The 21099-nt window shown below is 39.3% G+C and overlaps 1 protein-coding gene across 3 annotated transcripts in view; it reads right to left on the reverse strand.

Annotated features, from left to right (window-relative positions):
- The window catches only part of LOC113161994 (protein sidekick-1), a 209043-nt gene that overhangs the window by 107709 nt on the left and 80235 nt on the right, over positions 1 to 21099 (reverse strand). The gene's annotated exons all lie outside the window — the stretch shown is intronic.

Below are 21099 nucleotides of genomic sequence, written 5' to 3' on the forward strand. Positions count from 1 at the left end.
GTACACACAAACACACAGGATCTAACACTGTTCTCACATGAGCACACAAAGATAAGAAACTATCACTTACAAACAGACTTTGTGTTGGTGCTGCTTTTCAGGAGAGCGTAATAGGAAGTTGATTTTGGAAGGAGACAGTGCGGTTAGGAGGAGGACGGCGGGAGGGAATCGAGACGGGTAAAAAAATATATTCATAGTGCTGAGATTTTCATGTGTTTGAACTTGTCTGTCTGGAAACAGATGCTGCCAGGCAGGAAACACAGGTTGATGTTTTTAGTGATGCTACTTGTGTTTTCAACATGTCGGTGGAAAGAAATTTACCAATAGTCAAACCTGGGAGCCAGCACTGAAACAAAATCAATATGACCAAAGGGAGAATAAAGCATATTAAAGTGAGATGACTGTCGTTTATTCTTATAGACTCAGTCTGTTTATGAGCCGCCTCAACACAATTACACATACACGGTTTGCTGTGTTCGGACTGAACAGCCCTAAGAGATTAAATTTGGTCATTTTGTGCTACATAAACAAAAAATAATAGAAGAGATGAAATGATAATGAATGCTGCATGTTTTAGCACATTGTTTGGAAAAGCACTGCACTTAGATTTGGAAAGACAATACTTTGAAGAAATAACCTTCACGTGTGTGTAAGATTTATGTATTTCCCCTGTGAACATGGTTTAGAGGCACTAATGGCTGCACCACAAAAACGAGACCGGCATGGCACCAGTTTGTGCAGGATGGACATGGTTTCCACTCCATTTAAAACTGACCACAAAACAGCATGCTGCTTACTCTGATTTGAACCAGTGGATCTGTGTGGCAAGTAAACAAACCACCATGTGTACCAACAGCACTGTAAATGATGCAGACATATTTTACCTGGATAAATGAATGTGTGCAAAAGAAAATACTATTGCTACTATTAGCATTTAAACGCCCCTACTGAGACAATAAATAACAATAAAGATATTAAATGATCATTTACCATTGCATCTTTACTGCTCTAACGGCATTTTTATTGCTAATCAGATAATGATGATTTGGTGTCATGACTCCTACCTCATGTGCCACTTACACTGTATTTAGGTCACTACCCAACTTATAGTATAATAAGTGGTATGTTGGCATAACACAATGGGGCACAACCAATGTGATCCACGAGTACACATAGCTTTAAGAAGCCTATGCTAATTTACCAATGAACTTGAGTGACTAAATGCATGAGGGTGTTTGTATGTGCAAGAAATGACAGAAGAGAAGAGAAGAGAAGAGAAGAGAAGAGAAGAGAAGAGAAGAGAAGAGAAGAGAAGAGAAGAGAAGAGAAGAGAAGAGAAGAGAAGTTTGACACACACCTCCACATACAGACAGATTTCCTCAGGTCTAATTTTATTCAGTGTGATTTCCCAGGAGAACATCCAAAAGAGCCAGAGCCTCAACCCCAACACTGACACTATTTGTGTGAGCGTATGTCTATGTGTATATATGTTCTTTTGTGTGCATGTATGTGTGTGTGCATTCAACCGCAGCTCACTGCCTGAAATAGAGGCTTTAACGCAACCTTTTTCCTGCTCTCTCTTATTCAACAGCAAGGATAGATCCTGCATCCTTGCCGAGGTCTATAATGCAATTAATAGCTGTTAAGCTCATTAAGTGCACTGACCAGCACATGCTGATTAATAGACAGGCATGCTTTCACTTGCCTACAGCTTCTGAGGGAGGAGAGAGCCTGGGAGGTTCGAGGGAATATAAATCCACTAAGTTATTAACAGTGAAAGTCAAAGCAGTTCAGTGGGTGGGTGGGTGACCAATTACGCTAGCATATCAACATCTGAACAGTTGTTGAGCTAAAACCATTTGTTCTTGCAGTATGTTTCCTCATTTACATATCCCACATATGTGTAGTGCTTATATGTGAAACCATTTGTGAAAACACAGGTTGAAAGTTAACAGCGATGTGCTTCACACTTTCGTTTGTTCCAAACTGGGAGGTCTCAGGATTGATTTCCCTTTAAATCTTCACATGCAACTTTCATTTTACTTTGAAAAGTGAAGGAAGTGAAGGTACAAAGAAAGAAATGAAATAGGCCAGTGAGAAGTCAGGCCCTCCAAAATATAAAAAAGCTGGAGCGTGGTTATACTATATCATCCTAAGATATTATAGGCAGATGCACATGCAGGCATACAAATGGCTGTGCATGTCAACCTACAGTACTTAAGAGCATCTTTTTATTCTGACTGAATAGCAGTGCAGCTTAGGTTTAATATGACATAAATTCAACATGTGACTTTCTGCTCTGTTTTAGCTCAACATTTAATTAAACTGGGAAAAAAAAATTACTTGCTTTTAATTAAAGACAAACTTGTTCGTAAAACTGTGCATGACTCTGCATGCTTATGTGTGTGCATATGTGTGTGTGTGTGTGCGCGACAGTTTATCCCCAGGCAATATTGAAATTAAAACACAGTAATCAACTACGGCCTATTCTCTTCTCTGTCTGCATTCCTCCCTTTATCCCTCAGCCCCCCTCCAATAATAAAAAACAGCCTCTCGGACTCTGTCTCTCAAATGCTATTTTCTATTCTCATTCAGATTACAATCTGCACATTTCTTTCTTGGTTTTTTCCAATTTTCTTTGGCCTTCTCCCTCTTTGAAGATGTCTCTCTCTTACAGTATCCTTCCACTTCATACAAGTGTCCTGTCTTACCTTCCATCTCTTCCCCTCTGACTTGTCTGAACCAGAGCACCAAGCCAGATTGGTCTTTCATTAACTCTCTGGCCCCAAGACTCATTTAATAAACACTCACGGGTGTCCGCATTGCAAGACTGACTGCTGAACACAAACACACACACACACACACACACACACACACACACACACACACACACACACACACACACACACAGTACGAGTGTGCCAAGAGCTAATTAGCACACACATGTCGCAGGCCAGAGGATGAGTGAGCAAGTCAGTGCATGAATTTTTTATTTTTTATTTTTAAATATCTAAGTGCGTCTAAGTGTATGTGTGCGAGTGTTTGTCAAGTCTGGGGACAGACTCTGCTGCCAACAGAGCCCACCTCTGCTACGTCTGCCCTCCCTCTCTACGCTCTGACAGGCAGTGTGCCACCTTCTTAAACCACAGTACGCCTGACACACAGAGGCTCGGGGCGGAGGAATGTGGCAGTCGGGCGGAAGGAGGGATACTCTACTGTAAAACTGAATTCAGACAACAAGCTTTTTTGGCAGCTGCTTCTCCAAAGTGTGTGCCAGCCAGCCACCCACACATACACAGCATACATACATACATACGTAACAGCAACGTTCGTTGCAGCAGTTTGTTGAACCAGATGTTTGCTCATGTGTTTAAGTCAGAAAACACATGAACACTGTTGGATTGATTCCTAGTTAAGGTACACACACATCCATAGCTGCTGAAGGCCACATTGTGTGTGTGTGTGTGCGCCTATAAAAATCCTGCTTAAAGTGAAGATTTTGTTATTACAAACTTTATACTGGCTCAAGATATTCAAATTTCTGTTCTCACAATTGCCTGTCAGATTGAGTTGTGGTGTGGTATTCTCTATCTCAAAGTAATTGGTAACTATAAAACTCAGCTGCAGAGAGTGCATTGTTCTGAATGCAAGAGATGTGGGGGGAAGCTTCTGCACAGTATTCATCAATAAATGCTATGATAGCGTTTTTGGCTTGTGTTTTTCTTTATCTGCACAACTGCAAACAAAAGCTGACATAAAAGCACCACAGTGAAGACAATCACTATCGGCATTATCCTCAACAAGTCATTCTTACTAGTATTTTACTATTATTCTTTCATTTATTATTGATCTGTGCATTGATTGATAGATCTGTAATCTGGCTTTATTTTTAAACTTAGCTTTTAACCATTTGTGAACAACCCTTTTTTTCTGATTTCACCAAAACCCACGGGGTTACATGCACACGTCATCCAAAAATCAGTTTCCTGTGATAGCGTCACTTGGCTTTAACACACATGACTCAGTGTGAACACAGAGCTGGTACTTAAGCATTTTTCACAGGCTTAAAAGGATGTACTCCCCGAGGGGCTGATGACAACGCCTCACAGCCAGTTCCTGTTGTGACGTGTAAATTGGGCACAAGAAAAAGCTGGTGGTGATAAGGTTATGATTTTATACCACGAGTGGTCAAGGTAGTGACCGAAAATGATGAAGAGAACTTTTCCTACAACGACTGCATGTCGTTATGGAAAAAAGCGACAGATCTGTTTTTTCGTAATGGGATTAAACAGTCTAACTGAGTTAAGACAGAGAACTGGACCACTGCCAGTAGCTCTTGACATTCTGCTGCCAGTAGCTTGACAGTAACTGCTTTAGTGATTTTCCATGCATAGTTTAAATTAAGCTATTGTTAACACAGCCTGGGGTTGAAGATTTGTTTTACAGTATATTTGCTGAACATTCTTTAATCCTCTTACACAGCCAAAATGCACAACCTCTAAAATTATCTTCAAAAATACATTTGTTTAAGTCTCTGATTGCTGGAAAAAATCCTACAAGCTCAATTAAGATTGAACAAGTTTGGTTACATTATTATGTCATTTTTTTTTGTCTATGTGAAACTTGGTTTCTGTATGCCGGCTTTAACTGCGAAGTTTGTTCTGCGTGAAACTCCAAAGAGTCTAAGGAAAGCATGGAGATTATTTCTTTACAGCAGTATTGTAATGCAGCTTTGGCACCACTTCACAGCTCGACTGCCATCAATGCACATTTATTGTGTAAATAAAAGAGCAGCATCACCACCAAATTTCAAAAGAGAAGACTGAAACCTGCTGTTATGTAAAAGTTGATTGACAAGTTTTTTTTTTTTAAACACACAGCTTAATAATGGACCACAGCTAAGTCATTCATGATGCTGTCAAAGCCCCTTTACATCACCAATGTCTGTAAACCAAGAAGTAAAACCATCTTTCATCACCTCTTCACTTCTTACATGAAATAACGTGTTGAGATCTGTGTGAATCCTTCGAACTTCATAACACAACAATTATTAATGCACAAGTTACTGTCTTTAACAGGGCTGAGCCCCATGGCACACAACAATTTGTGAGACATAAACGAAGTGCACAGAGAAGAGGAGCTGTATCCGCAGTTCAGAAGTTGTGTGGTTTTAAAACATCTGAAGCAGATCAAAGGACTACATATAGAAAAGTTTGTCGAACCACTTTTGTTGTTGCTGTTGGTGATACTGGCAGCTTAATCCATCATCTCAGCAGAAAGCATGAGTTGGAATACCAAGAGTGGATTATGGTCGTGGGATTCAGACTGGAAATGCAAGCGGTGGAGGAACATTACGAACACACTGAAACTCACCTATGAACGGATATGGTCCCACTACAGACAGTGGAGAAAGATTTAGAGGTTCAGAACAATAATAAAACTTATTTCTTACTTGTGCAATAGAACATTTGAGAAATATCTCTTTGAATACTTTCTTACTTTTATTGTCTATCCTCTTCTTACAGTAGAATAAGCCACAAACGTATATAAAGGCCCCAACATGCATAAAAAAACTGAAAATACCATTAGATACTGTGAAACTGCCAGAATATTAAACATGCCGTCATTCAAACTTTACTGCGTCTGCTACTATTTTATCTTGTATCTGTATTCAACTAAAGGCTGAAAACAAAACATCACAAAACAACTCTATAATAAGCCTTTTGGAGCTGAACCAAATGAGAGGAAATAATGGAAGGAGGCTGCTGATGCATTAAAAATGTGCATCAACTATTTAGAAGGCCTGGACTGTGTCTATCTCAATTTAAATCAGGGCAAAAACATTTTGGTCTGTATTAAAATAATAACAGGAAAACATTCACATTTATTAAAGGCACCTGTTGGGCACATTCAGAGCTACACAGTCAGACCTACAGTACATGCACGCAACTGCCCACAGGACACAGACTGCATGGCCAAAAATACTGCATGTCTGCATTCAAACTATGAATATGGATATGTGATTATTCCACAAATCTATTCACGGACCCAACTAGTCCATCATGTTTCGTGACAACTCTTAAAAACTATTTTCATAATCAATGAATCATTTCTTCAAGCATAAATGCCAAACAAAGTCTGATTCCAGCTCCCGAATTGTGAACATTTGCTGCTTTTCTTAGTTTTATATAACTGCTAACTGCATATCTTGGTCAGACAAAACAAGACAAATGAAAATGTCAACTTGCATCTAAGAAATTACAGTGACCTTTGATTACTGAACATCTTCCAAAGCTATCATTCATAAGTCACAAATAACGTGCTACAAATGCCTTCACTGTCTTTGGAGACTTTTCCACAAGATGCTGAGATGTGGCTCCAGAGATCATCTTCCACGATGAAGCTTCACAACACAGCAAACACTAAACCTCTTCCAACATACTGTACGAGCATGAGGACTACACACCATATAGTGGACAACCAAACTCCTCCCTCATTTCATTGACAACTTACTTATGACTGAAAATCCAATCTAAAGTTATTCTCTGTTAAGATCTTTGTTCTGCTTGACGAGACTTTGCGATTTTTCCACTCAGAGAAATACGGTCTGCATATGTGACTGCACATGAGACCAATAAAGTGTAAGAGAGGAGCGGGAAAAAAAAAGAAAGATGGTAGAGGTTACAACGGTAATGAACACTAATGTGTTTGTGAGAGATTTTAACAGCCCCTTCACTGGCTCAGAAAACATTTCCCTACCTTCTGCCCTACACACTCTGCAGCTCTGTGACTTGTAATTAATGCAGTGCCTAAATCACAGGCTTGCTTCCTCAATCACCTTTACAGTTCCTTCAAACGGTCAAACGGACACAGAGAGGGGACTTTTCTGTGGTTGCTCACCGGCTTGGCCAATTGCCACGAACAATACGTCTTCCATAAAACATGCACACAGGCAGAGAAGGTGCGTGCCCGCACACACATAGTCGAATATCCTTGCGCCCTGACAGCTTAGGGGCTACAGTGCGAAAGTAATTGGTGTGTGTGTGTGTGTGTATGAGGGAGAGGGAGTTGGAGAGGGCTGTTGGACAGACTATATTTGTTTATTGTCCCCTGGCATGGCCTGAGGGACAGCCAGAGAGAAGTGGAAAGGCAACGGTTCAGGAAAGGAAAGCAAAGCGAGGCAAGAGTAATTTGGAGGCAGGAAAAGAGTAGAGGAGAGAGGGATGGGGTTCGATGCTGAGTAAACATAGGAGGGAGATTTTCCCCTCCACTCGCCGTTTGTTCACTTACAGGAGCTCTATGACTCACTTCCTTTCTACCTCTGCTTTATACCTTCCTGTATTTCTGCCATCTGGGTCCACATGCAGCCAAATATTCACGTATTCGCACACAGAAAGCCGTTTGCTTTTTATGGCACAAATATCTCTTATTACCAGTTTTACATTAGAGCTACAGGAGAAGACGACATTCTTGTAACACGCAGGCTGGATGGATGATAACAGCTCCTTTTGTGTGTCTGTGTGTGTGCAGCTGAGTGACTGTTGTAGTCCCATTAGGTGGATGGATCTCTAGACGAATGGCTATTATCCTAATTAGCACTAATTATGTCTGCTTCCAATTAACCACACAACTGGTGTTGACTTCTCTCACCGTCTCACTCTCTCTCTCTCTCTCTCTCTCTCTCTCTCGGTCTTTCTCTCAGCAGGAGACGTGCACCTTATTCTCAGACACAATCTCTCCTAGCTGCTTAACTAAAAAGACCAGCTGAACAGAGAGGCCGTAAATTTTCACACTTGAAAAAGAAAAGGTCTTGACTTTCAGTTCATGTGACTATGTAAAGCTGGAACAGAGAGTAGACTCCAGATGTTGTCATTCGTAGTCTATATAGAATTAACTTCTCATCAGTCGTTGTAGTTTACACACAAAACAGATTCTGGGAGATGTTCATTGTATAAGTACAAGTACTTACCTAAAAAAACATCAAAGCAACATTCTGAACTTCACTTCCTTTGGCTTTATATGAATCATCAACCTTATATCTTTTCTATGGGAACAAAGTTAGTAAGGGTTTCTAAATCTCATAAGATAATACCATGCTTAAAGATTTATGTGACTTCTGCTATTCTACAATTGATCTCGCTGTATAAATGGTGAATCTTTTAGAACATCTCCTTAGTGTCAGAAAAGCACACAGGGTCATTTAACAGTTTAATCCTGGTGTCACATCAGAAGATTTAAATGATTAATGAAGGTATCCATGCAACTGAGGTTGGAGTGTGGGTGGAAGGAAAATCAAGTTGAAATCATTTACCAAAATCATGTCTTCTGCCTGTAAAATCTATCAAGACATTATATATTAATTAATTTATTTTAACATTTCAAGACCACACAGTACATACTATCAGCTGAAAGGTAAAAAAGCCAGCATGAGTAGCCAGCTACATGTGTGAAGGCGCCATCGACACCTTAGTACCATATATTCCCAGCAGAACTCTTCGCTCTTACAGTGAAGGTCTACTTGTGGTTCCTAGAGTTTCTAAATGTAGAATGAGAGGCAGAGCTTTAAGCGATCAAGTTCCTCTCCTGTGGAACCAGCTCCCAGTTCAGGTTTAGGTTCAGACCCCCTCTCTAAATTTAAAATCAGACAGCTTATAGTTAGAGATGGCTCAGGTCAGTCTGGACCATCTCTTAGTTATGCTGCTATAGGTCAGTCTGCTGAGGAACCTCTACTGATACTGAACTTCTCTTCTCTCCTCTCCCGAAATGCTACCCTTTCATGACAATAACTTTGTCTTTTTTCTCTTCCGTAGTTGAGCTTCCTCCTGTCCTCTATCCTCGGTCCTGGAGCTATATACTTTATATCCAGAGTGTATTTATATATATATATATATATATATATATATATATATATATATATATATATATATATGTTTTATATAGAGTCTTAAATTAAGGCCCTTGTTGGTTCCATAATTGTTTGTCTGGTTCGGTTGTTTCCAAATGTAAGTTTTGGGTTTTAAAAGTCATTTTCTTGTAAACACAATTATTGTACAATATTCTATAATACCCCTATTGCTGTAAGGTTTCCAATGTTGTAAGCACTGCCTAGAATTACTTAGGACACCCAGAGACTGCTTATACTGTATGAATGGTACAGAGAAATACATGATGATATTCACAGATATTTTTCACGATGCCCAGTTGTTCAATGTGTATCCTACACATGTTTACTACTATGGATGTTTACCAATTAAACTATCCGTCAAACATGTATGGTCATAAATAATAGATATTGTGTTTGTGTGTGAGCGTGTATAAATGTGTATACATAGGGCCACGGTGATAATTTATAAAAAACAGCTATTTAAATGTACACAAATAGCTTCCTGTAGTTTTAAAGGTCAACAGTAATGGCGAGGGGTAAACAAGCACAGTGTTCCTGCTTTATTCACAACACTGAGTTTTTAACTGATACACTTGTCACCATGGTGATAGGAAATCAATAAAACACAAACAAAAATATTCTATCTACAGGCAAAAACATTTTAATTTACACTATTCTGTTATAAACATGACCACACACATACTTGCTCTCATACATCTTCAAATGTGCACAAAGCCTGCAGCTACACTGTCAGTGAATGCATCATTCACACTGACCTGTTCCTTCCATAAAAGCCCTCTACACGGTTGTGTCCGTTTTTCTAGGCAAACATTTGCAAGCACAAGCACAGGGCACAGGTTTACACTGAACTGTCTCTAAATAAAATGACCTGTATGCCTTAGCCAGTATAGACGAGCATGTATGTGTATTTAGGTGAGAATTACCCATTGATCCAACTATATATAAACCTTTTTTTAATGTGTATTCAACATAAAAGAACTGTTAATCTAAGTGTCAAAGTGTCAAAGTGAAAAAAGCAACTCAAGAAAAAGGGTTTTTAGCTATTTTGTAGGGGTCTGAAGTGTCTAAAATTCAATTCTAAAATTGCATTTCGTAATAGCAGGCAGAAATACATGCTGAAAGGGTACTCAAATTGCAGTATGTGATCTGGTTGGCATAAACACAGCTTCAGATGCAACTCCACCTACTTTGGAGGCAAAGTTTTGTTCAGAGCCACAAAATTACCCAATGGGCTCAAGTGCAAAATGAACATTTCACATAAATGTCACTGGAAACACTTGTTCTGCGTCAGCACAAAATTAGAGGCTTACAGGAGTATGGACAATGTGCACGAGCCTTTTGTGCTGTGTGTGTGTGTGTGTGTGTGTGTGTTACAGTACATGTATTAGTTATGGTACACTGTTATTATCTGTTGAGCCAAGGTGATAATGATGAATAGGAATCCTGTAGCACGACCTAGCAGTAAAAACAAAAAATGTGGGAGAGGAAAGAACAAGAAGAGTTTTCTACAGTAAGGATGGATAGCTAAGCATTTGATCTAAAACAGAGGACACTGGGTCACCATTTTAAACACTGTGAATGCATTTATTTCTTGACCTAAGCCCACAAGCCATAAAAACAAAACTCCCCCGTGAATACGTGAGGAGAGAGGTTAGAGCACAGAAAGAGAGAGTGTAATTTCCCGAGAGCAGGAAGAGCTCAAATTTAACCTTTATTTGTGTCTGAGAGAAAAGAAACTTGTGATCTTGTGCTTATTGATCCAGCTCTCTGATCTTGAGGATGTCATCTTGCGGCTCTGATATTAACCGGTCAATCCGTATTCTGGACTGGCCGCTCTGTTTGTACAGGAAACAAAAACATATGCAGATAATCTCTTGAGAGAATACTGTTTGTATCTACAACCTATTTTACTTTGCATTTCCTCTATTTGTTTCATTAAGTCTCTTCTGTGGTAATCACCTGCCAGACACTAACAGGGTGTCAAAACCAAACCTTCATCAGCCGCTCCTGAAGAGAGACAGTGAAGTCTCTGTCTTATTCATTCTCCCCGTTGCTTTTCCTCTCTCTGTTATGTCGATAGGTTAAGAACTCTTTCCAATGACAGGTGTGTGTACACGGTATGAGTCTATATGTGTGTACAGTCTGGTCAATGATGGATGTGTGTGTGGCAGGTAATTAAAAGTGTGATTAGTGGATAATTAAAAGAGGTCTCTGTCTTTAGAATATTTAATGACTTTAGACAGAGGACATGCTAACACACACACACACACACACGTGCACACACACAAGCTGGCAGGTGGGAGTGTGTTGGTTCAGACTTTAATGGGGGAATAATGATTCCTGATAGGCTATCAGCAGGGAGACACAAGTGGAGAGAAAGAGAAGATTAAGGAAGGTGGAGAAGAAGAGAAGAGAGAAGTTCAAATATAGACAAAGGACAGTGAACCTTTCTAAGATACACATCCATAAAATTAATCATCAGCAGCTTAAGCTACATACAAATGCACACACACACACACACACACACACACACACACACACACACACACACACACACACACACACACACACACACACACTTTCTGCTCTCCTTTCTGTCTGTTTTTGAGTGATCAGTTCAGACAGAAGCAGCTGCTCTCTGGCAAACAGACATACAGGAGCAGAGAATCACTGAAGCCAGATCCTACGGGCTTACACACAAACACATACACACACACACACACACACACACACACACACGAACAATTGTTGCTCATTATATCTTATTAACAGGTATTTATGTTCATTCTTGTTTGCTCAACATGACAGTGGCGCTTCAGCTAAATGATAACTTGCAACCTTTAATGCTTAAATAGATAATCCCAATGTGCTGATGGTGTTACATTTCCCAGGTTCACCACCTTATTGTAGTATGTCAGTATGATATTGCTATACAGCACTAAAGTACAATAGAGTACCCATGCTGAATGTGTACTGTAAGTATTTGGCCATAAAACAAAGTATTGTTTCAAACCTTCACAGAATGAGTTGTGATGGTTCTACACTGCACATCATACTTCTCCACCACTCTGAACACTGTACAAACTGCACACATCTACTGCAGAGGACTGAGATCAAAATTAAAGGCATTTTAAATCCAGTCACGCTTCTACTCGTAATAATGTGTGCTGTATGTGTTTACACATTTAGCTTTAGCATTAGCATACGTTTTGCAGAAATCCACATACAGATGGCATTTTAATTCCAGAGCCAGCAGTCTCAGAAATGTAAACAATGTAAATAGGGCTTGTGACAGTACATAACGTAATTTACAGCTAAAAATAACTATGATGATTCGTTGAGGATCAATCAAATTATGTTGTAAAATAAAAGAGCAAACTATTTTCAATATGTGTTGCAATGATCTGTGTCCCTGATATTGATATTAGTACCCCTAACCCCTCCTCCCCTGCTGCTTGTCTCCCTTCCTTAAGTCTGCGAGGAATTTGGGAGAGTCATTAAGTACAGCTTGAGAGTTTATGTCATTTCTACTTTTAAAAACTTTTCTTTTTACCTTGAATACTTGAGAAACGTGACTGGAAGAAGACAGGAAATGTGAAACACACAAGTAAGGGACACCATTTAAAGACAGATGAGAGGAGCCTCAAATTCATACGCCAGATATCGAGGCTGTTATCTCAGCAAACAAGAAATGTATCTGACTGCGAGCTGAGATCTGAAAATAATGGCACTATCAACTATAAAATATCCACCCAATTCTGTGTCAGGAGAAAAGAGAAAATGTAATTTATTAAAAACATAATGTTTTTACCTTGTGGCATACGTGTGGGTCTACTTATAGCCTACAGACTTAGAAAACACGTCAACAGTTTTAAACAAAGCTACAACAAATTGCTTTTGGCAGAATAAGCAATGAATATTCATAGTCCGACAGCAGGCCCTGAAGTGCTGTCTTCATAATGCAATTCTATCCCACTCCACCTTGACAATGAATAATATTACCAGAAAATGCAATGCAATTAAAGCAACCCCTTGTTCCCCGTCTCCCTTTACCACATGTGTCCCTCCCCCCATGCAGTACAGTGATAACATTAAAAATTAAACAAGTCATCTGATTTCTTTACTGCAAAATTCATGTATAATAGTGTGGTGGTAAAACAAGTCGCCCCTGGCCAGTCTTTTGCAACAACCGGTCTTTTGTGCGATTGCAAAGTGTGGACCTAAATTAGACATAAAGAGAAGTAGACGCATATTATGAAGAGGCAATGGACTAATCATAAGTCTGAGGTTAGAAACCATTTCTCCACTTATTTACAAATGCAGAGAGGTGATTAGCAATCACCAGCTGAATACATTATACATACAGTATATGCAGGGATATGCTGTTCATAACCACACAAACACAAACACAGACAAAGTCACAGGTTTTAAATTTTAACCAACTAAGAGTTTCCAGATTATGCCATTATGTAATTGCAGGTTACCATCCTCCTCACATCATCTGTTTTGGTAAAGCCCTGAGCTGTCAGGTGCAAACAGGGACATAAAGAAAATCTATTAAAAATGTGCAGAGATGGTCCACAGGAATACAAAAAGCGTGTAGTATTTTTGTCTGTGTTCAATTAAATATGATTTAAGACGCCCACAATATAGTAATAGATCTATGAATTGGAGGGTTTGTCATACACCTGCACACTTCACTGCGTTTATAATCCTACAACAAAGTACTTTGAAGCAGTTGTTGACTCTGTTGTCTCAGGGCTGTTGTCCTGACCTAACTCATCTGTGATTTAAAACTAATGGTGCATGCCGTTAGTTCAGGCAGAATACTGAAGTTGTGCTTGAATTAGCTGCTGAGTTCCTTCGTTCATGCTTCGAATTATTTTAACCTGACATTTATTACTACTGATCTGCTAATACAGCAGCAGCAACGTGAGGCAGGTGCAGCTCCCGTTCGGGTGCTGAGATTTAATGTTCATGTATGTGATTATTAAGTGTGGATCAGTAGTCCCGGCAGAATCCTAAATTCTTTATTCCTTATTCTGATGCTTAATAGCTTTCACAACGTTTGTCGTAGAAACTAGAATAAAAAAACACAAATAAGATAAAGCTAAACAGGTCTCGTATACAGTTTGGTATGCCCACTACCAATTAATGCTCAGATTATTTTGTGCCAAATCTAACTCTATAGCTATTTACTCTTAATGGTCAATTCTTTGACATAAGCATCCCAGAATGAAATGCACCGGCTTTGCAGCACCTATGGGCCAATTAGTTCCACAGGTTAATAGATATTTTTAAAAACCTGAACTAGCAAATCTAAAATACACCATCAACAACTAGTGAAATCAGTTTTCACATCTTTGATTCAATCTTAGAAAGAAAAAATAAGCAAGTCAGCATTTCCTTTCAAGATGTAAAGGGGACCTGAAGGTCAAGTATGGGGAAAAAACCTGGATTATCGTTTTCTCTTTGAACTGGGATCAACAGCAGCAAATACTACCTGACAAGACAGAAGGACAAAGTGAAAACCAGGGTGAGAAGCTAACAAGAGAGAGACAGAGCAGCAGACACATATCCATTGAAATGCAGTGAGAGGTAAAATGTGGAAGAGGAAATTGAAGAGTTTACAGTCGAGAATTTTCATTCTGTTATTTGCCGCCACATTAAGGGACCAAAGGAGCAATTCAATTATGGAACTGGATGGAGAGACGAAGGGCGAAAAAAGAGGAAAGCAGGCAGGCAGGCTGGGGGAGGAGAAGTAAACTGGAAAATATCAAGTTCAGGCAGGCGTCAAAAAAGAATTCCTGTTGCTTCATGTCCTGTCTTTTATGAAATAATGTACAAATTTACTGTGAAATTCTAAATGCTAATTCCTCTATGACACTACAGTTGTGTATCTTTTATTGCAGGTCCCATTCTACCATTATTGATAACATACAATTAACTTTAACATCTTTATCAGGAAGATTTTATCATCTCATGTACAGTAGGTATTTCAAGTTGTACCACACAGACCACGAATGCTGTATAGACAGAAAATACAGTAAATAGCAAATGATGACATACGTAGACATGTTTTTCCAGTCAAGTTAGACATGTTCATCTAATTAGTCCACCTTGCAAGAGAGGGCTTTGGGTTTAATGTAGGTAATTACTAACTACCGTTAGACCACAACTAACAATATATGACATACAAATGCACATTTAGCTTTAATGATAAAGTGATAATGGTTTATATGTTGAAATATAAGTAACAGCCTAATGGTGGTAATGCAGAGTAATAGAGAAGCTATATCGACCAGGTAAATGCAGCAGAGCTCAGACAGTTGCTCTTCAGCTATTACATGGAATTAATTCAGCCAGTATGTAAACGACATATTTGCTGAGTGCTGAAGAATCAAAGACAGAAATGCACCAACTTCAGTAGATAAACATACATTTGGAAAATGTTTATATCATGTATCAGGGGATGTGAATAAGAAAGTGCCTCAATATTCTCTACAAACACCTACACTGAATATTATCATAGACAGAATGAGACACAAAATCATACTCAATATATGAGTCAGATTATGTGATTAAAACTAAATGAAAGAAAATAAAGAAATACTGGATTGTAGAAAATAATATAGAAGTAGAAAAAACGTGTGGCACATGGCTCTGCTTAGTACAGCCATACGTCTTATAATCCTACATGTCTTGGATTTTTTTGTAATCCCAAAAGTAACTAAATCATAACATTGAGAACAAAGTCACATACATTATCCGAGCTTCAGGGGGCTCCAGAGATTAAGTCGCAGACTCAATGGATTCAGATGAGCTTAAACTCTTTACTCCATATTCATTTCCTGTAGTTTTTTTCCATGTCTTCTTCTACTTCTCTCTCAGTCACTTTGATCCTCCCCTTTGGCTGCCGTGAGAAACTTAGTCATTATGAACCACAGCAGAGCTGTCGTGGTTGGAAGACCTTTCAAATGGGCAGTTGTATTTTCAAGATGTGGTGGGATCTAAGCCTACACATCCTTTGAGTCTCCCTCCAAATGATGCTCTTTTTCTCTTGATCTTTCTGCCTGTCTAATACACACACACATGCTTGCAGACACAAACACACATAACATCTGCTTGGAAAGTTCAGACAGCGAGAAAGTTCCTTCTGCTCAGACCTCTGCTGTGTGTGTGTGCGTGTGTGTGATGGAAAGCAGCAAAATAATGAATTGTTCCCTCTGTTAAAGTGGTGTTTGACAAATTAACATGAATGAATGTCGGGACACACCTCCACAGCATATGGCTGATTAGGCTAGGTCTATAAAGAGACATATTTCCCATAAGGCCCTGCCCTGACACTGACCACCTGTGACATCAGCGCTCTCCACACCACTCGACCTCCATGGAGCTAAAAACTGAAATATTCACTGTCTGTTGAGCCATGCTTCTGCATAGATCACTGCCTTTATTTGATCAATTTGGGCTCCCCACATCCCAAACGGAAGATGAAGAGGAGCTCTAATTCTCCTCAGCCTGGCTGTCCTCTTGAAGCTGCTGGCCATCAGAATCATTTCACATCCATCTGCCACAGGCTTCAGAGCTAATTAAAAGCAGCAGCTCTCGCCTCTCGACCTGGGCTGCAGGTCACAGCTAAAATATACATCACTGTCAGTGGCATTGCGGCACTGTCCCAGAGTTGTTCTGACTGCTGCTGGACAGCGAAGAAGAAAACAGAGTCAGTATGTCTGAAGTTCAGAACCCATGTGAAAATGGGATGATGAAGGTGAAAATAAAAACATATTGTGGGGGGAAGGAGCAGAGGAGCAAATCACAGAGATGGGAGAACAGCATGGAGATGAAGGGGGCAGGGAGTGAGGACTCCATTAGATTAGAGCAGAATGTGTGGGAAGTGACAGCTTGTAAGTTCTTTGCTGGCCAGTATTTTGAGGGCTGGGGAGTTTGGGAATGTTCATAGATGGAAGGATGTGTGTGTGTGTGTGTGTGTGTGTGTGTGTGTGTGTGTGTGTGTAGGGGGAGGGTAAGAGGGAGCACAGAGAGAGAATGAGGTTATGTGTGTGTGTGTGTGTGTGTCAGACATGCAGAGAAGGGTTAGGTGCAGGCAGACAGACATAAATTGAGAGCAGTGCGATAGTCTGAAAGACAGACAGCGAGATGGGACTGGGGACTCTGGGAGCGATGCATATCGGATCAATAAACTTCATAAACGACATCATCAGCTTGGTCACCACGAAGACAGCCAACCGCCAGGCACCATCTGGCCCTGTCTCACCGGACCGCAGGATCAGCCAGCGTAACCTCGCACACAAACACAAACGCATACACCCACCATTACACACGCAAAGCTGTGCAAATATTCACTGCACTCGCTTGGACATGCATGGGCGCACAGAGAGACGTTTGAGCCAGGTAGACGCAACTGAGATTGGTCTGGAGAGACAGATTGTGTGTGTTTGTGTGCATACACCACAACAGTTAAGCAGTTTATTCAGAAACCAAAGTTTATAGGTTCTGCATAACAGTATATCCTGTAGCATGATAATGACCATAAAAGAGACAGAGAGTGAGAGCCAAGTGGGAGAACAAAGCCATATAAAGAATAATTTAGAGGCACAAAAGTAGGAGTGAGAGACGGAGCAGGGAGGTGAGAGGGGGAAAGGGAGAGAAGACATGTCTTGTAGAGACAAGAGGAGAGCTGTGAAGAAAGGTGCAAATTAGTATCTTCTACGAGGGTTCAAAGGAAGTGTTATGCATGAATCTTCATCACAGTACGTGAGTATGTGGGGTGCAAGCAAATCAGAATATTTTATTTCACAATGCACAAAGAGATAAAAGTTTTTATCCAGATTATAACAATGATGTGAAGACATTCACTTCCTCGAGCCACAGTACAGATGGGGTCCGTGTTTTTAAGGGCAGAAACAGAAAAAATAAAGTGTATAAAATTATGAAGATACAATGTTATTGCATATGTTTCATCTAACAATATCATTTAAATTACTTCTATATTATCAAATAGATTACCATAATCTTTTCTTAGACGAATCGACAGCTCAAAGTTGCACAACAATCACATCTTTTCAGCCCAAATAAACTGCCAACATCACTGTACCCAAGTGTGTAATGAGACCCATAGAATAAGGAACTACTTAATTTGTGTCTTGTATTCTGTGTCAACGTTTTACTTTTCCTCATCTGTAGTTTTACAGAGAATAATTAGTCAGAAGATTTGGTTTCATCAACCCTAGAATCTATTTAAAAAAAACAAAACAACAGAAAACAAAACTGCACATTAATAAAAAATCTCAAACTAATGATCTTATAAGTGCACAATTACAAGGATGGAAGAACAGTGGTTCGGGTTGCTTCCTTTTCCTATTTTCTCTTTTTTTAATATAAATGGAATTAGATATAATTAATTAATATTTGAAATACATGAACAATTTACAGTTTAATATTTCTAAATTTATAATTTAAGGCAGTTTCAGATAATCTACATAAACAGATACACTGACTAATTAACCAGATAGGTATTGTTTAGTAGCCTCTTTCATAACCAACCTGACACACATGCAGTACACCTTCCTGTACTATGCTATACAACTGGGCTAATGTTAGTTGACTAAAAGCTTGAATGACAGACTGTTCATTATATATATATAAACACATGCACCTGTCATTAGCCATTTCAACAAAAGCACTGATTGTGAGAGGGAAATTTTCTCCCTGATTAATTTACTGGTCTGATGTACAGCTGTGCCAGATGTTTGTTAGAGATGTGTTTCATGTGAAACACTGACTGCTAAATCTTTCACTGTCTGTTTCTATCGGTCATCCATTCGTGGAGGGAGGAGATTGTCATCGACACTCGATACAGATAATTGAGTCAGGCAAAGCTTTTATATGAAATTGCTGGAGACATGTCTCCATCTCTCTGTATAAAATTGCTATATACAACATTTACATTAAGTGTAAAGTCTTTGCAGTGTGAAACATTACCTCTACCTCCTGTTCCCTGAAAGTCGCTAACATTGTATTTAATAAAAATACATTCAAGTAAAAAACTAAATAACAGTGTCTGAAATAAACAAGTGTAGCTTACATACAGTGCCCTCCATTATGTCTGGGACAAACACCCATCATTTATCCATTTGCAGAGAGGAGAGCAGGGACAGACGAGCTCACTTACCTTCACTGATGATCTAACTACTGATGATAGTTGCAAAATTAATTCTGAAGTGTACAGACACATCCCATCTGCTCAGGTTCAGGTGAATGCCTCAAAACCCATTGGTCGGCATTTACTTCTAAAGCAAGACAGTGATAAAAAACATCCTTCTAAAGCAACAAAGGTTTTTCAAAGCTACAAAATGGCCAAACTGAGCATGCCTTTCGTCATTCATATTGTATGCTGAAGTGTTAACGACCCGAAACGACCCGAAAGTTGGCTGGACCGCTCTCTGCAGAGCGTCACCAGAGAAAATTCAAAGAAACTGGTTACACCTATAGATCATAGAACAGTTATTGCTGCAAAGCATATGAACGAAAACACTAAACATGACTGACATACTTCCCAATTATTAGGCTGCTGTGAAGTTGTAATAGTTGTAATCCTACAACCTAAAATGTATAAAAATACTTGTGTGTAAATGTGTATAAAGGTATAAAATGTGTACTTTAACCACATGTATAGAGGCAAATTGATTGCCCCAAACATAGGCGAGGAAACTGTACACCGACTACACATGCCAACGCAGGCCACAGCATCATCCCTTTCTGAAAGCCCAAACCTCTCAGCTGATTTCTCTGCTGAGTGCACCTGCCAAACTGTGACAGCCGATTGCTCACTGTCAAATCATATTGTGGTTTAAATACTCTGTTAACCTACTGCTGCAACTGTTACATCAGCGCTTATTCTGCAATCTCTGCAGCTACTTCAGCTTCAACATCAATTTCATCATTCATTTTATCCTTTTACAATTAATTGCATATGATTTGCTCGATTGCCACAATAATGTGACAATGCGTGTGTTTGGCTCCTGTCGTTTTTGGTTCAGGATAGGGAGCTTCCAGAGCAGATCCCCGCTGTCAAACATACAGTGACTATACTGCATTTTATGGCTTTTTGGAGTAACAAACTTTAAAAGAAGTGAAGTTGAAGGTGAAATTGAAACCAGCTTGGAACAAATATAATGTGCAAACATACTTTAGGTTTATTTTACCACAGATGAATATAACTTTATAAGATAAGATTTATGATCCACAGAATCATGTAAGCAGCAAAACCAGAGTAAAGGTGCCAGTAAATACAAACAGGGGATTTTGGTGTTGGATTTTTACCACTTCTCTGAGTTGGGCAGAAAATCAAAAATATCTATTATTCTGACAGAAAGTTCATATTTGTACAGTTTATTTTAACACGAATTAAGGGGACTTCATCTTCACTTTGTACAGTACATCACATTCATCTTCACAATATACACTTATATGTAAGTATACATAAATAGGCTGCTGTCATAAAGCATCACTAACAATGAAAAAAACAAAAGCCTCCCCGTTTTCTGTTTTACATGGACAGCACAAGGGAGTACAATTTAACAATGCTGAAGCGGGGTAGTGATGTACTGACAGTAAACACTTTCGATGCAGACCGTGTCTTGAGCAACACAATAATTGCTGTCTACTATCATTAAGCCACACTTTTCACATTCATTCACATTCAAAATCAAAGTCAAGCTTGATGTGAACCAATGACAAAAATAAAATAATATAAAAACTGTTTATGTAACAGTTGACTCCACAAAGGTTTCTCAGAAGTACTTTTGCACTGGTGATTGTCATTAAAAGTGTAAAAAAAAGTTGCTGCCTGTCCATTTATGCATACAGCAAGGCCACTGACAATTTCATTCAACAACACACAGGAGAGCAGTTAGCGTTTCTTAATGGGAAGTTAGTTATCGCAGTGTGAGCGCAGCCTAATAAAACCACCAAAGGTCGGCATCTGAACACCTCCATTCACTGATTAGTAGATTTAAACAGGTACATGTTTTAAAATAATTTAAGATAGAGCCTCATCCATGGCACATTATTCTACTATCATCTTCAAAATAATGACAGTGACAGGATAGCTTTAGCAGCTGAGGAACAATATGCAAATAGACATTTGAAAAGGAGCCAGGCAACAGCAT

This window comes from Anabas testudineus, chromosome 1, assembly GCF_900324465.2.
Source record: "Anabas testudineus chromosome 1, fAnaTes1.2, whole genome shotgun sequence".
In the NCBI taxonomy this organism is placed as follows: Eukaryota; Metazoa; Chordata; class Actinopteri; order Anabantiformes; family Anabantidae; genus Anabas; species Anabas testudineus.